At 38.0% G+C, this 16,847-nt stretch overlaps 1 protein-coding gene across 2 annotated transcripts in view; it reads right to left on the bottom strand.

Annotated features, from left to right (window-relative positions):
* Cntn5 (contactin 5) overlaps nt 1-16,847 on the bottom strand; it is a 1,171,096-nt gene that overhangs the window by 671,568 nt on the left and 482,681 nt on the right. The gene's annotated exons all lie outside the window — the stretch shown is intronic.

The raw sequence follows: 16,847 nt of genomic DNA, 5'->3' as shown, positions 1-16,847 counted from the left end.
GCCAGCATACCTATTGATCATATTAAAATAATTCTGCTACCACTCAGTTACCATGTAATACAGAGCATGGATAAACAGTCCTTATTTGCTTCTATTGAATATTCTTTCACAGACATTAAAAGTCTAAGGATCTAAGAGGGATGAGTCCTCACAGGCACGTATAATTATTTAATATACTAGACAAATTTTTGGACTTGAAGCACAGGTTCCATAACGTCCACTCCTAGTCTTGAAAGAAACTAACAATCACTTAACCAAGAGATGTTACACACCATGCCTGGACCTCTAGGAAACCTCCACAGAGGACATTCTCATTTAATTATTAATATCAACTGCCTTTGTTTATAACTCTAGTGATTATCTGTAGTGTGTTATAGCTCCCTCCTTTGGTGTTTAATATCTCTCAGCATCTTTAGCTAGCCAGAACCTGAGGGAAATAAGGATTATTCATGAATATTTAATATTTTTATAATGCTATTTTTATAACAATAAGCAGAATATCACACTGATATCTTTTGGTTTCTTTTTCTGCACTGAAAGACATAATAATCATGTAAAGAATGCAAAGTTCTGCTGCCAAACTTTCTGCAAGAATGTGATCAATATGCCTTACAAATTCTAATTTTTTACTAACTGCAAATTTTAAGCATCGGCTGTAATTTTTGTGGTACAAAGTTTTCATTTGTTTAAGAGGCAGTTCCATAGTACTTCTCTTGTTTTTACATAATTATTCTCTTGACGTACGTTTTCATTATAAACTTTGAGTTAGGGGTTATCTCTGTCTTTGGGGAAATATATTCAAACATAGACATGCCTATATGTTAGCCTAACTTTGTGATTAGCAGTAAAAATAGGAAGAAAGTTAATTGTGTATAATGATGGACTGATTTATAACTAAATCTCATCAATACAAGTGACTTCCTGCATCCTTTTATGATTAAATATCACAGATCAATAAAACTTGAAGCAGACATTAAAATAACTTAAAGATAATTTTTAAAATTTAAAACCATTTTATTATTTAAACACCATTTGTTTTCCAAACGGAAAAATATGATTGATGACAAAGAAAAGGGGCAAAGGATGGAAGTCACTGGAATTTCAACAATAATTTGTCATGATTGCATATTTGGATTACCACACTTTTATTTCATGATAAGGCTGGTATTTCTGGATGGTGAATTCTGGGATGGAAAAAGTTTTTAATGGATTGATTTTGGTAAATTTTCACTTAAACCCAAGTACCTAAAATTGCTCCAATCAATATTCTAACAACTTCTATTACTTTTATTATTCATCTTCCACGAATGCAGGTGACTCTACAGGACCTATAAGCTGCACCTTTGGAAACTCTGAAGGAACCCCAACTCTCACATGTCTGCACATGCATTGAGACACAGAAGGGAACCATGATTAAAGACACAAACAGCAGGATAGCTAACTGCAAGACCCACACTGTTATATACAAAATATTGTTCCACATTTTCTTCTTGTAAAATACAAATACAAATTTTGATACATTGAGTTTGATAACAAAGAATACATTTTATATTAAAGGGTCTTAAAGGCCTTTTATTTCAGTGTGTGTGTGTGTGTGTGTGTGTGTGTGTGTGTGTGTGTGTATTATGAAGGCTAGGCATTTGATTCACAGCACTTAAAAACAACAAAATTATAGTTCTTTAAAATACATTTCTTGTTTTTATTAAAATTTTTTTATTAAAAATTTCTGCCTCCAATTTCTTTCTTCAAAGACTTAAAGTTCTTGTCAAATAGATCTTTCACTTCCTTGGTCAGAGTTACCCCAAGATATTTTATGCTATTTGTGGCTATCGTGAAAGGTGATACTTCTCTGATTTCCCTCTCTGTTTCGTTATCCTTAGTGTATAGGAAGGCAACTGATTTTTTGGAGTTGATCTTATATCCTGCCATATTACTAAAGGTGTTTATCAGCTGTAGGAGTTCTTTGGTAGAGTTTTTGGGGTTGCTTATATATACTATCATATCATCTGCAAATAACGAAAGCTTAACTTCTTACTTTCCAATACGAAACCCTTGATCCCCTTATGTTGTCTTATTGCTATTGCTAGAACTTCAAGCACTATATTGAAGAGGTATGGAGAGAGTGGACATCCTTGTCGTGTTCCTGATTTTAGTGGGATGGCTTTGAGTTTTTCTTCGTTTAATTTAATTTTAGCTGTCGGCTTGCTGTAAATAACTTTTATTATATTTAGGTATGACCCTTGTATCCCTAATCTCTCCAAGACCTTTATCATAAAGGGGTTGACTCTAGAGGGGTTCCCAGGGGTCCAGAGAGATGTACCCAACTAATTCCTTGGGCAGCTGAGGAGAGAGAGCCTGAATTGGCCTTGTCCCATAACCATACTAATGAATATCTTTCATATCACCATAGAACCTTCATCTGTCAGTGGATGGAGATTGAGACAGAGACCCACACTGGAGCAATGGACTGAGCTCCTATGGTCTAAAATACATTTCTTAAAGAATATCTAAATTGTCTCCTCTCTATTTTGTTTTTTCACTTATGCTTTCTTTCTGTTTCTTTCAAAGTAAAAGAGTTTGTAACCAGCTCTAAGGTAGTAAACATGTAAAGCGTTTCCATAAACACAGTTATCTTATGACTTAAATTCCTGTGTCAAAGTAATAAAACAAGATCCCTTATCACAGATATATGAAGCCCCTGCTGGATACCAGATTAAATTATCATCTCTGAATCCATGGTCCTATAGCTAACGGGAAGTTGATGTCAGAAATGCCATCTTGGTGACAAACAGCTAACACACTACACTGCTGTGGAGAGAGGCACTGTAACGCTACAAATTCTCATCTGAAACCATTCTAAAAGGTCAACCTTTGATAAGAATGTGTTGCAGTTCTCAACAACAATCACTATACACACATTATATATTGAAAAGCCAGTGTCAGAAAGACAGTCCTTCCAATCGTCCCTGGATTATTACAAAGCTTTGCGAGCCAAGCATGGCGCTAGTTTCAGTCATTACTCAGAAAGAATGAACCACAGAGAAGCTGACCACATAGACAAGTACTTAAAACATAGGATAATATGGTGGAGTGTGTCTTATATTAGATAAATGATGTGATAAAATATTACTACATAATTACAGCCTGCTCCTGCTCCTAAAGATGCACATAGCGAACTGTTTTGTAGATGGCCTAGATATAGGTGACGGGAGGATAGAGATTAGAAGAAGGCACACTTGCTCAGCAGTCATCGTCTGGATCCTGTCACTCACAGATTGCTCTCTGCCCCCTCCCCTTTCTCCTCTCCTTTATTTATTCCTACCCCCACAGTTCTAAGATTATATTTATCTCAAGATGATTCAGGCTGCACATCATATCTCTGCTTCAGTGTTTTATTCTTAGAATAAAATAAAATTGCTATGTAGTTGCAAGGCCATAGACAATCTGGCTGCTGCCCTTAATTTGACAAGATTCTAGGCCCACTGCCACCTTCCCACACTGAGGCTTTTGTGGTGCCTCAGTTGCAGAAAGCAGTCCCTGTGTCCTCTGCCTGTATGCCTCCATTACTAACTGAAGCTTTAACTTGATAAAAAACAGTATTTTTCCAGAAACCTCTTATGGTTTCCTTAAAAAAAGGTAGTTTATCTCTGTCTTATAACCCTCTACCTTCCTTATTCTTCTTTGCAGTTGCTAGTGCCCTGGGTTGTTTTGCTATTTATTCATTGTCCAGTCTTCCTATGTTAAAGTCATAATGATAAAAGCAAAGACACTTGTCTTATTTGTCTTTATAGACAGACCTAACATTGAGAGGAAAAACTGGCATTTAGGAAAAAACATCTTGTTAATGTATATTAGAGAATAATTACTGAATGAACTTTAGAAAGGCTTTAGTAAGAAAAACATTTGGAAAAGGAATATAAAAAATGAAAAAGAAATCACTGTATCATATTTATACAACAACATGTACTGAGCACTTTAAAGTTTATACAGTAAATTTCTTATTGATTAAAATAATGTATTTGGGGTTACACAGCTAGAAAAAATGGTACCCTCAGTTATCTCATACTACACCAGAGTCAATATCATCACTCCCAAGAGTGTCTGAGTAATCTCTCACTTTTCAGTGCAGTCTTTGCCAAGTTAACCAAAATTAATTGAAATTGTATCCTGCACATAGAGCTTCAAAGCTGCCATCTAACTAATAGCTGTTGTTCTCTCACTGATCTTATTACACAGAAATAATGTCTCTCAGGGCTGGGCTGGTGTCTCCAAGGTTAAAAGACATACTGTCCTCACAAAGGCCTGGAGTTTGGTCTCCAACACTCAATCAGGGAGCCAAAAACTGTAAATAACTCTAGGTCCAGGAAATCCAAAGCCCTCTTTTTGCCCCATATCCTCAGACCCCCAAAAATGTAAATAATTAAAAATAAAACAAATGTAGCCTTTCTTTCTTATTTATGCAGATTATATTGAGGAAACCCTACTGTCCTTGTCATAATCGTATAAAGCCATAGAATACAAATTATTTCTGCAGTGCATCTTATACAATTAAAAGTTTCTCTGCAATCATAGGAAACATGAGAACTGAAACCATATAGTCAACAGTATATTGAGAACAGATTCTTGGAGGCTGTTGCTATTTTTATAGAACTATATTTTAATTTTAGTATTTTATCCTACTCTGAGAATTTTACAATCATTTAGTCAAGTTTTATAACAGGGGAAATTTTGGTTTCTATTACAGATATTTACAAATCTGCAGCTTTTTTCACTGAAAAAATAGTTTTAACAAACTATTCTATATCTATTCTATATCTGAAATTGACATTCACAGTAACATGTCTAATTCCTTAGTTTTTGAGGAGTTGGTTAATCTAATTCCAAAACAGTGATCAAGAAGAGGATAGATACAAGAATTTTCTTTTAACACCAAAACTCTACTTAGGAATAAAGATGAATTTGTCAAAACAGGGTTGGACAGATCTCATTAGAATGCTTAAGTGACAGAAAAATTTCTTTTTTTTTATTATTTTTATTTTATTTTTATTTTTTTTTAATTTATTTATTTATTAAAGATTTCTGTCTCTTCCCCGCCACCGCCTCCCATTTCCCTCCCCCTCCCCCAATTAAGTCTCCCCCCCAGCCCGAAAAGCAATCCCTGTCCTGTGGGAAGTCCAAGGAACCCCCACCTCCATCCAGGTCTACTAAGTTGAGCATCCAAACTGCCTAGGCTCCCACAAAGCCAGTGCGTGCGGTAGGATCAGAAACCCATTGCCATTGTTCTTGAGTTCTCAGTAGTCCTCATTGTCCGCTATGTTCAGAGAGTCCGGTTTTATCCCAGGCTTTTCCAGACCCAGGCCAGCTGGCCTTGGTGAGTTCCCAATAGAACATCCCCATTGTCTCAATGTGTGGGTGCACCCCTCGCGGTCCTGAGTTCCATGCTCGTGCTCTCTCTCTTTCTGCTCCTGATTTGGACCTATCCTGAGTGAGGTAAGCCAGACCCAAAAAGAGGAACATGGGATGTACTCACTCATATTTGGTTTCTAGCCATAAACCAAGGACATTGAGCTTATAATTAGTGATCCTAGAGAAGCTAAATAAGGAGAACCCAAAGAAAAACATATAGGCATCCTCCTGAATATTAACCTTCAGCAAGCGATGAAAGGAGACAGAGACAGAGACCTAAATTGGAGCACAGGACTGAAATCTCAAGGTCCAAATCAGGAGCAGAAACAGAAAAATTTCTATAGTCACCAGGTGTGGTGCCAAATTTCTTTAATCCTAGCACTTAGGAAGGAGAGACAGGTGAATCTCTATGAGTTCAAGTCTAGCATGGTCTACAGAGTAAGTTCCAAGACATTGAGGGTTGCACAGAGAAATCTTACCTCAAAAACCTAAGCAATAGAAATCTATAGTATTAGGTGCCGTGATATTTCATTTTTATTTTAATAAATAAATCTTGCCTCAAGATCAGAGGATAAAACAGTCCTACTGGTAAGTCTTACAGATCAAGCAATGGTAACACAGACCTTTAATCCCAGTTACCACATTAGTTTGGCATAGAAACCGGGTGGTGCATGCCTTTAATCACAGTGTTGCATGCTTTTAATCCCAGCCCTAGATTATAAAATGGGAGGAGACAGCTCTCAGACACAGTCTCATTCTGATATTCCTGGAGGCAGAATCGCCATTTCAATCTGACGTTGATGTAAAAAGCTAGTGGCTAGCTGCTTTGCTTTTTTTGGATCTTTAGGCTAAACCCCAATTACTGTCACTGAGTTTTTATTAGTTGTGCTTCAATTAGGTATGTTAAGGACTATATAAAATAACAAAAGCTTCACATTATGAAAATATCCTATAAGGACAGCTTTTCTTTTGTCTCTAAGAATAATCATATTGAAGTCTGGAAAACCTGAGTTCTAAAGTATCCAAGGAAATAAATTAAGAATGTGAACCAATCATCAGTTCAGAAATATGTGCTTCTCTAGAAAAAAAAAACATAATTGTGCCTAAATGTATTTGTGTGCCTTATATTATGAAAAATAATTAATTTAGCTTTAAACAATGTTTATAATTTTCTAAAATTGGGATAAAACCTTAAACAGAAAACAAATTTTAGTAAGCAACTGTCATTACTTATGGCGAGGATTTCATTAGAAAGTGATATTCTCTTCATGCTTCTCTGAGAATGGGAATCGTCACTAGCTTTATTAAACCAAGTATGTATTTTCCGTGCCCACATTAGTCTTAGAGGTTTGAGTTGTTTTATGCAGCTCTTACGCATCCCTAATATCTTCAAAGTTTCTATGCCGTTTTTGCTGCATGTCTAAGACTCTGAGTTTTTAATAAGGTTTTTTAAAGTCTATAGCCTTGTTCCAGGTATACTCATGGGTCTGTGTATGATCGCCACAGTGTTGGTTAAGTTATATAGCTGCAGTAGCGTGGAGAAAACACACATGCAGCCTTCCAGCAGACACAATAAATCTTACAACTTACTTACTAGGTTTATAAAGTGGTGGTGAACAAGATAAGACTACTTAAATTATTATTATTATTATTATTATTATTATTATTATTATTATTATTTCTTTCAAGGGTGCGTGAAAATTGTCGTGTATTCAGTTAACTTAAATCCACAGAAGTAGCATGGAAGTATTTCTCCAATTTCCCAAGTCAAGGTTACTTGAATATGTATGTTGGTGAGGGAAATAAATCAGAAACATATTTTTATGAAAACTCAATGAGCATCTTAACTCTGAACCTTTCCACAAATCCAGAGCTCAATGTCCTTCTCCATAAAGATGTTTCTTATAGTATGAGGAAGTTCAAACTAGGGCTCATTGGGGGAATCAGTATGTTTTTGAAGGAGAACTCTGTCCTAAATAACTTTGAAGTTCTCCAATATTGTCCACCTGTACACAACAGAAAATAATAAAATAGACTTGAGAGATGGAAGACATGAAAGCTAAAATGTATGCTTGTCTTTGTCTGTGTCTAACCATATATATCCCATGATGTCCAAGTAACAGTGCTAGGAAAAGGACAGCCTTTCACACACACTGGACTGAGATATGATGCTGCGTGTCCCAGGAGGAAAATTGGCAACTGTATGTCACCTCCACATGCTCGGGGATGGAACTAACAGTATTTACATATTTGTGAATATTCTTATCTGGGTAATTTTTTAGTGTGTTGTTAAGCATAGTGATTTTTTTTTAGTATAAATTTAAATGTCTTTCCAATGCAACAGTCTGTCCTTATAGAATCAGGTTCAGCAGAGATTCAAGAACTGGCCTTAGTTTTCTGAGTCTCCAGATAAAGTTTAAAATTTGTGGCTCACGACTATTTAATGCTTTGTGGTGCACATAACAGAGGCTGGTGAAAAACTGATTCCAAAAATTGTCCATGACTTTTACTACTTGTTGACAGACAGCACAGCAAAGGCAGATCACTTTCCATGCTCCCAGCCCGAGTTTGAGTTCTGGCATCTTAGGTGGAATCCTGATTCTTGCTTTGGCTTCTGGTGATACCAGGTTTGCCTTTTGAAAATTTGGAAACTGAGCATTGCATTTTATTTCCTTATTAAGGCATGATATGAAATAATGTCAATATTTTTAAATGCCTTAGTGAACAAGTTAGGGGAGAGAGACCAAAATCAGCACTTCACATGATGAGCAAACTGAGTACTGATGCCAAAGTCTAGTGGTAGGGTATTTTCCAAATCCTGGCCAGCTTCAGTGTGCTGTCAATGGCTACTCTAAGTTCAAGGCCTAAGACATGCATACCACAAATATGGGACTCTAAGTAGGAAAATCTAGAAGTATTGAATATAAAGGGAATGTTTCTCTAGAGAGACTCTTTCAAGAGACAGTAAAATAAAATTGTCTGTCTTGAATCATTGGTTTGTTGTAAAAAAAATCAAACAAAAACTCACATAGCATAAAATTTATAGTCAATATTCATAAAATGTGCAGGAAGAGCTATCACAATGAATGAGGAGAAATAATAAATGTTAAGGAACTGAGACCAAGAAGGAAAAAGCAGAAACGTAGACATTGTCTAGAATGCATCTCTGGAGAACAGAGATGGTGTTGGACCTGTCTAACAGGATTTATGTAAAGGGAATAGTAAGGATAGGTATATATTTAAAAGATGATGGCTGTTATTTTTTCAGATATGAAAAAATTTAACATTAGAAAGACCAGAAAAAGGATTGAAAAAACTAATACAAGAAAAATGAATGCCAAGTCAATTAGGATGAAAATGTAGAACACCACAGAAAGAAATGGAAATTAATTATAGATATATGAAAATGAGACCTTCGGATGAGTTGTTAATAGCAGTGATAGGATAGAAAAAGAAAGAACATCGACCCAGGAGATGGTTCTAGTGGTTTAAAGTGTGCATTGCAGAGGACACTCATTTCCTCTCCAGCACCAACGTCCGGTGGCTCACAACTGCCTGCAACCTAGGTCAGGGAATCTGACCCCATTTTCTGACTGATGGGCAACCCAGGAAACCCATAATTAAAAAGAGCAAAACTAATATTTTTTTTAAAGTTAGCTTCTAAGAAGATATTGTTAATGGTTAAGAGTTCATACTGCTATTGCCGAGGATCAGAGTTCACTCTTAACATGTAGGTGGGGTGGATCACAGTCACCTTTGACTCAAGCTTTCAGGGAAGCAAGAGTCTTCACCTCCATGGGTACTAGAATTCACATATGCATACCCCCACACAGACACTTACATATACACATAATTTTAAAAATACATCCTTTAAAAGTCACAGTAATGTGAGATGAGGAATAAATATCAGCAGTAAAGGGGTCATTGCCCTGAACATGTTCTAACAGCAGAAGTTGATGTAGAAACACTTTTACATGAAAGACTTATGAATAATACTATGCATCCAATCAAAAGTATCCAACCAGGAGATGAAAGACTTCCTACCCAGCCATATCCAAGTAAGAAAGTGCTCTTTCTGCAGCCAATAAGCTTGGGGTTACACTTTCTTCAGCCTATAAGAGCTTGCTCCCCACAGACTCCTCTGCATTCCTTCTTTTCTGAGAGCAACCTAGGTCAGGCATTTTCTTTGCTGAAATAGATTCTGATGGATTGAGGTTAGAGGGAAGGCTTGGAGGATAAGAGAACTCACAGCTCCTGCAGAGGACCACAGTTCTGTTCCCAGCACCCAAATCAGACTGCTAACATCTACCTATTACTTCAGTTCCAGAAGATCTGAAAAAACTCACATAATCTCACATATGTACCCATGAATTAAAACAAATAAATAAATCATCTTAAAATTCTTCTGAATTATTTCTTCTCCATTTGGATCCCAGGGAATTCCTTTCCTCACTGAAGCATCTCGCTGGATCACATAGCAATTTATTTACCATAAAGAACTCTGTGACTTAAGTCTACTGTTGTAATTTTACAAGTAGGCAAAGAAAAGCACCAGAAACTTAAGGAAGTTTCTGAAAATCACTGGGTATTTGTGTTTATGTACTCCACATCTAGAAACTAAAATTGACCAGTAACCGAAGAAGATCTGTAAAGGCAGGCTGATCAACCCATGTTTACTGTGACACTGTGCACAACAGTTGAGACAAGGAGCCCACCTAGGAACCCATCAGTAGATGAATGGATAAAGAAAAGGTAATATGTATTGAGAGAGGAGCTTTATTCAAATGTGAAGAATAAAATTTTGTCATTTACATCAAACAGAAGGGGAAGTGTTAAGTTAGTGTGTTAAGCAATAGGTTCCATGTAGATATAGTTTTAGATATGATATGAATTGTGTGTGTGTATATACATGCGGATTTGTGATGTGTGCATGTGTTTATGTATGTGCAAATGTGCTGTGTATGAGTGTGTGTGTGTATGTGTGAAGTTTCCATTACTGATGTGAAATGAGAGGTGTAAGCATGTATGAAACATCATAACTAACTTATTATTTTGAATGTTAAGTTAAAATGTGAAAGCCTTGGCAACCCTTATCCAGGCTTCAACTAGAGCCCACAGCCCAAGCAATTTCATGGGAGGCCAGGCTCATCCTACAGACCCAGGTAAAACATGCCCTGTCACTTACTAAAACTCTTTAAGCTTGCTCATCAATCACAGACCGAACACCTACACACACACACACACACACACACACACACACACACAGAGAGAGAGAGAGAGAGAGAGAGAGAGAGAGAGAGAGAGAGAGAGAGAGAAGGGGGGGCTCCATATCCTGGCCTAAAACTTCAAAAGTAGATTTTAGCTTTAACGGAGGACAGGCTAAATCTAGGGACCCCAGATAAGACACCATTCACCACCCAATAAACCCCTTTAAGCCCTCCCAACAACCACAAACTGTATCCTCTCCCCTAGGCTCCATATCGCAGTCTACAACTTAGGCAGAAGACTTTAACTTTATCAGAGACAAGGCCGGATCTAGAGACCCCAAGTCCACAAAACCCCAGTGGAGATACCCTACTGGAACTGAAGACTCACCATTAACTAGAGCCCTTGGTCACTTAGGTCAGATGCTCAGAGAGGAAAGGGAAACAAATGAATAAGACACTCATCCATCAAAGATAATTGCAGGAATCAACACCTAGACCTATAATTTTTCCAAATCTAGATGTCTAAAGGCCAATATAAGAACACAATTAGTAACAGAAAGAACAATATGTAATCATCAGAACACAACTATCCAAATAGAGCAAGACCTAAATATTGCAACTGAAAGACCAAAAATCCAGCAGATCTGTGATCCATAGCCCTTGCACAATCCCTGAGAACCCTGATGCTGAACCCAGAACCACTGAAACACACCCTGGATTTTAGACCCAAGCCAGAGAAAGAAACACTTTATCTCTGAACCTAGAGCCAGAGAAAAGTACACTAAGTCCAAAACCATAGCCTCAATGACAAACTTTACACATAGAATCAAAGACTGCTAAGGAAATTCACCTGGCCCCAACATTGAAGCCTAAAAGCTAAAAAGAACCAAAGAAAGAAGTACAGTTTGACCCAAAAATCAGAGCCACCTCTTCCCCTGTCCAATTGAAATACAAAACCAACCAATCCCTGAGCAGGAAAGGAGCTGCCTCTAGTTTAGAAGCATGACCTGTCTTGACCTTACCTGGATGACCTTACTACCTCTTCCAATAAGCAAGGCATGGCTGCCTCTAGCGCCTTTGAGAATAAGGGGTGAAGGTCCCACAACCTTAGCTCACAGGAAAGGGCCAATCAGAAAGGGGCAACATATCAACCCACCAAGAGTGACCTATCAGACATGGGCAACACCTCAACCCCACAGGAAGATGTAAGAAGGCCCTTGTTTGTTTCCTGGCTGTCCAGACTCCCAAAATAATCACAAAGAAATCATATTATTTAAATCACTGCTTGGCCAGTTAGCTCTAGCTCTAGCATCATAATTTAACCCATTTCTATTAATCTGTATATCACCAAGAGGTTGTGGCCTACCAGCAAAGTTTCAGTGTGTTTGTCTCCTGCAGGGGCTCCATGGCTTCTCTTTGATTCCACCTCCTTTCTTCTAGCATTCAGTTTAGCTTTCCCCACCTAGGGACATTCTGCACTGCTGTAGGTCCAAAGCAGTTTCTTTATCCATAAATGGTAATCACAACATACAGTAGGGAATCCCACATCAGGAAGAAGCCAATCAGAAACAAGTAAACAACTTCAGATGTCCTAGTGCTGAGACAACAATGTTGCAATTCTCTCTAGACCCAAGGCAGCCAATTAGCTAAGCCTGGATACCCCTAGTCAAAGCTTGAACCAATCCCGGGTCTGAAGATATGCAGGCTTGAAATTCTCCAAGCCCTACTTTTCTTGCCTGCCCACCTCAAAAAGCTCTTCCTGAACGGCGTGGGGTCTCTCCTGCTCTGCGGCTGTTGCTGCTGTTATAGTCATCATTGCTGCTGCCACAGTTCCAGACAGACAGAGGAACCCGAGGGAACTCACAATAAAGGTGGTTTGCTTTTGCACCAGATCCAGTCTTGTGGTGGCATTTTTGGAGTTCTGGACTTTGGGCATAACACAACACAACTAAAGCACAGGTACGCAACCTTAAAAATAACTTTGAAGATGATAAGGGCCTTTATAGAGGAAATAAAAAATACCTTGAAGAAACCTAGGAAAATAAACAAAAACTGGATAAAATCAATAAATTCTTAAAAGAATGCCAAGAAACCCGAGGGGGTGGATAACCAGGAGAAATATTGAATGACCTGAAAATGGAAAAAGAATCAATAAAAGAAAACAAAGGAAATTCTAGAAATGGAAAATCTGGATAAGCAAAAAGGAGCTACAGATATAAGCATCACCAACAGAAGAGCAAGAGATTGGAGAGAAAATCTCAGGCATTGAAGACATGTTTGAGGAAATAAATTCATGGGTCAAAGCAAATATTCAATCTAAAATATTCCTAGCATAGAACATCCAGGAAATCTGGGACAATAGACAGAATAATAGAAATAGGTTAATTTAAGGTATAAGAGTTAGTTAATAGGAAGCCTGAGCTAATAGACCAAGCAGTGTTGTAGTTAATATAGTTTCTGTGTGATTACTCAGGCCTGGGTAGCCAGAAAGGAATGATGGGTATCCAGTTACAAAATGGCACCAATACATGGGCCAACTAAAGCCACATAAAACCTGAGACTGCTTTGAAAGGAATTCTAGACACAAAAGAACAGAGTTAAGCATGGCTTCTTGGCAGCAGCATTTTCTCTGGTGAGCTCTGTTTGGTAGAGCAAAGCAAAGGCATGATTTCTTGAAAAGAAGGTTTCAAAAACTGCATGTTCCTTTAAGAGCCAGGTTCCTGGTTCATACTAGTCCTGTTATGAAGCACTTAAATGGAGCTTGTGAGCAGCATGCTACTAGATTCTTAATGGAAACATAGACGCACTACATCCCTGGAGCTGGGACAGTGAGCATGGCTTGCAGAGCTGGTGGTGAAAGTACCTCCACCATGCTGTACTGGGCAGGACCAAAAGGCAAAGAGGCCTTAGTCTTATCCATGCTGCTTAGTATTTTAAAAGCACTTCTGGTCAGAAAATAACTACAGATAAGTGATAAAGACAGATTCAGACAAAAATTAGCCACTAAATGGGTCACAGTATGTTTAAAAATGTATGTGAGCTTGGGAGAGAGAGGAAAAAGAGTATAGACAGTTATAAAAAGAAGTAAGGTCTTTAAAGAGATAGTAAAGTAATATAAAAGAGTACAGACAGTCATAGATTAAAGGAGAAATGAAAAATAAGTCACATAAAGATGAAAATACATTGAGAGTTGGGAGTGTGCATATTATTGGGTTTTCTTTACATTTTTTGACTGTACAGAGATACTTATTTCTGGGATCTGTGAAATTAAAACAACTTAAAGTATCCTGACTTCAAACTTTGGGTCTAAGAAAATGTTGCTTTAGAAAAGAGGTTCTGATTTCATTTCCACAGAATAATGAGTACCTGAGATTCTGTCCAAGGCCCATAAAAAGGTCTCTATGAACCCTAAGAAGCCTGAGCTAATAAGCAAAGCAGTGTTGTAACTAATATAGTTTCTGTGTGAATATTTGGGTCTTGGCAGCCATAAATGAATGAGCAGTCTGTGAATGCTTAAAAGAATCCATATCTATCACCCTGCACAAAACTCAAATCCAACCGGATCAAAGACCTCAATATCAATCCAGATATACTGACCTTGATAGAAAAGAAAGTGGGAAATACTTTTGTACTCATTGGCACAGGAAACAACTTACTGATCAAGACACCAATAGTGAAGACACTAAAATCAACACTTAATAAATGGAATCTCACGAAACCAAAAAAAAAAAAATAAGACAAAAATGGCAGTCTAGAGAATAGGAAAAGATCTTCATCAGCCCCACATTTGGCAGAGGGTTGATTTCCAAAATATATAAAGAATTCAAGAAACTAGACATCAAAAAACAAACAATATAATTAAAAATGGGATGCAGATCTAAACAGAGAATTCTTAACAGAGGAATCACAAATGTTCAATAAATACTTAAAGACATGATTAGCATCCTTAGCCATCAGAGTAACACAAATGAAAAGGACTCTCTGATTACATCTTACATCTGTCAGAATGACCAAGAGAAAAAACACAACTGACACCTTCTGGTGAAGAGGATCTGGAGCAAGAGGAAGAGTCCTGCATTGTTGGTGGGAGTGTAAACTTGGATAGTCACTTTGGAAATCAGTATGGTGATTTCTCACAAAATAGAACAAATCTACCACAAGACGCACTCTTGGGCATATACCTAATGGATGCTCAATCATTTCACAGGATCCTTGTTGTTCTGTGTTTGTAGCAGCTTTATTTATAACAGCCAGAAGCTAGAAACAACCTAAATGCCCCTCAATGGAAGAAGGGGTAAAGAATATGTGGTACATTTACACAATGTAGTCATATTCAGCTGTTAAGGCAATGATATTAACTGGACGGTGGTGGTGCACTCCTTTAATCTCAGCACTCAGGAGGCAGAGGCAAGTGGATCTCTGTAAGTTTGAAGCCAGCCTGGTTTACAGAGTGAGATCCAGGACAGGCTCCAAAACTACATAGAGAAACACTGTCTCAAAAAAAATGACATTATGAAATTTGCAGGTAAATAGATGGAACTAGAAAAAAAATCATATTGAATAAGATAACTCAGACCCTGAAAAGAAAACACCTTATGTATTCACTCATAAGTGGTTATTAACGGGAAAAATAAGGATAACTATGCTACAATCCACAGACCCAGAGAGACTAGGTAACAAGCAGAGTTCAAAGAGAACAGTTGGATCACCTTGGGAAAAGGAAATAAAAAAAATGATGATTTGATTTCAGATAGGTGGGCATGGGATCATGAGTGGTCAGGTTGGGGCAGATGGAGGGGGAGCATACTGAAAGGAACTCCTGGAAAGGGAGTATTTGGGGGGCTAGGTAAAAACCTCACACAAAAGAAGCACCCAGGAATCTAGAAGGATGGCCCAAGTTCAGACTCCTATCATTAGAGGATATGTAGCCTGTACTAGCCATCTCCTGTGACCAAGGCTTCAAGGGCAGGGAGTGGAAAACCAACCCAGCCACAAAACCTTTGACTGACAGTCTCTCTGGCCTGTGAGATATGCTGGCCTAGAGATTGAGGGGGTGGCCAGCCAATGACTTGTCTAGCATATAACCCATGCAAGGAGAGTAAGTCCATCCCTGACATTGACTAGAGCACCAGGACCCACAGGCTGGATAACTCAGAGTCCTACGAGGGAACCAAACATGACTGAAGAAAAAAACAGTCAATGTAAAGATACCTAAGAGTATTCTGCTATACTCGTAGATTGGTGCCCAATTGTCATCAGAGAGGCTTCATTCAGCAACTGATGGAAACAGATGCAGACACACAGACACACAGACACAACTAATCCTGCAGAAGAGGGGGGAAAAGATTATAAGAGCCAGCGGGATCAAGAATGCCACAAGAAAATCCACAGAATCAACTAACCTGGACTCACAGAGGCTCACAGAGATTGAACCGACAACCAGTGAGCCTGCATGGGACTGACCTATAACCTATGCATGAATGTTGTAGTTGTGTAGCTTGGCCCTCTTGTGGGACGCCTAACATTGGGAGCAGGGTCTTGTTCTGACTGTTTCATTGGCTTTTGGGACCATACGCCTCATATTGGGCATCTTGTCCAGCCTTTAATACACAGGAAGGTGCTTAGTCTTATTGAAAATTGATGTCATGTTTTGATGATATCTATGGGTGATCTGAACAGAAACTGGAGACTGAGGAGGGGTGGACTGGGTGATTTGGGAGGGGAAGGGTTGGGAGGAGAGGAGACAGGCAGGGGAAACTGTGGTAGGGATGAAAAACAAATGAATTTAAAAGTAGTTAGACATAGTGATCACTTTGCTCAAAATAATATTTTATAGGGTAAAAAATGTTAAGATACATGAAAATGCTAATGCTAATCAGGAGAAATGGAACTGGAGTTAAATGCATCACTGCTTAATCATGTATTTGTTATTCAAAGGGGAAGGAGGGACTATTACGTCTAATTTTCTGTAAAATAGCCAAGCAATATTTTCTAGGTTATCTAATGAAAACTTGAAATTTTACAGAAAACACATTTTTTCACCCATCTTAATCTTTGCCTCCTGCTGTTCTGAAATGAAGAGATCTTGAAATTATGTGACAGAACTTTCTCTTGGGAAACTCAACACATGTAGTATCATTTTACCTCCCCTACGAGAAAAGTCTGCCTTTTTTTTAATACTTTGAACTCTCTGCATTTTTCAGTTGGGCCCTCATCCAGTCACTTCTGTTCTTT

The sequence above is a fragment of the Microtus pennsylvanicus genome, chromosome 3 (genome assembly GCF_037038515.1).
Source record: "Microtus pennsylvanicus isolate mMicPen1 chromosome 3, mMicPen1.hap1, whole genome shotgun sequence".
NCBI lineage: Eukaryota > Metazoa > Chordata > Mammalia > Rodentia > Cricetidae > Microtus > Microtus pennsylvanicus.
This window is presented reverse-complemented; position numbering and strand designations above follow the sequence as displayed.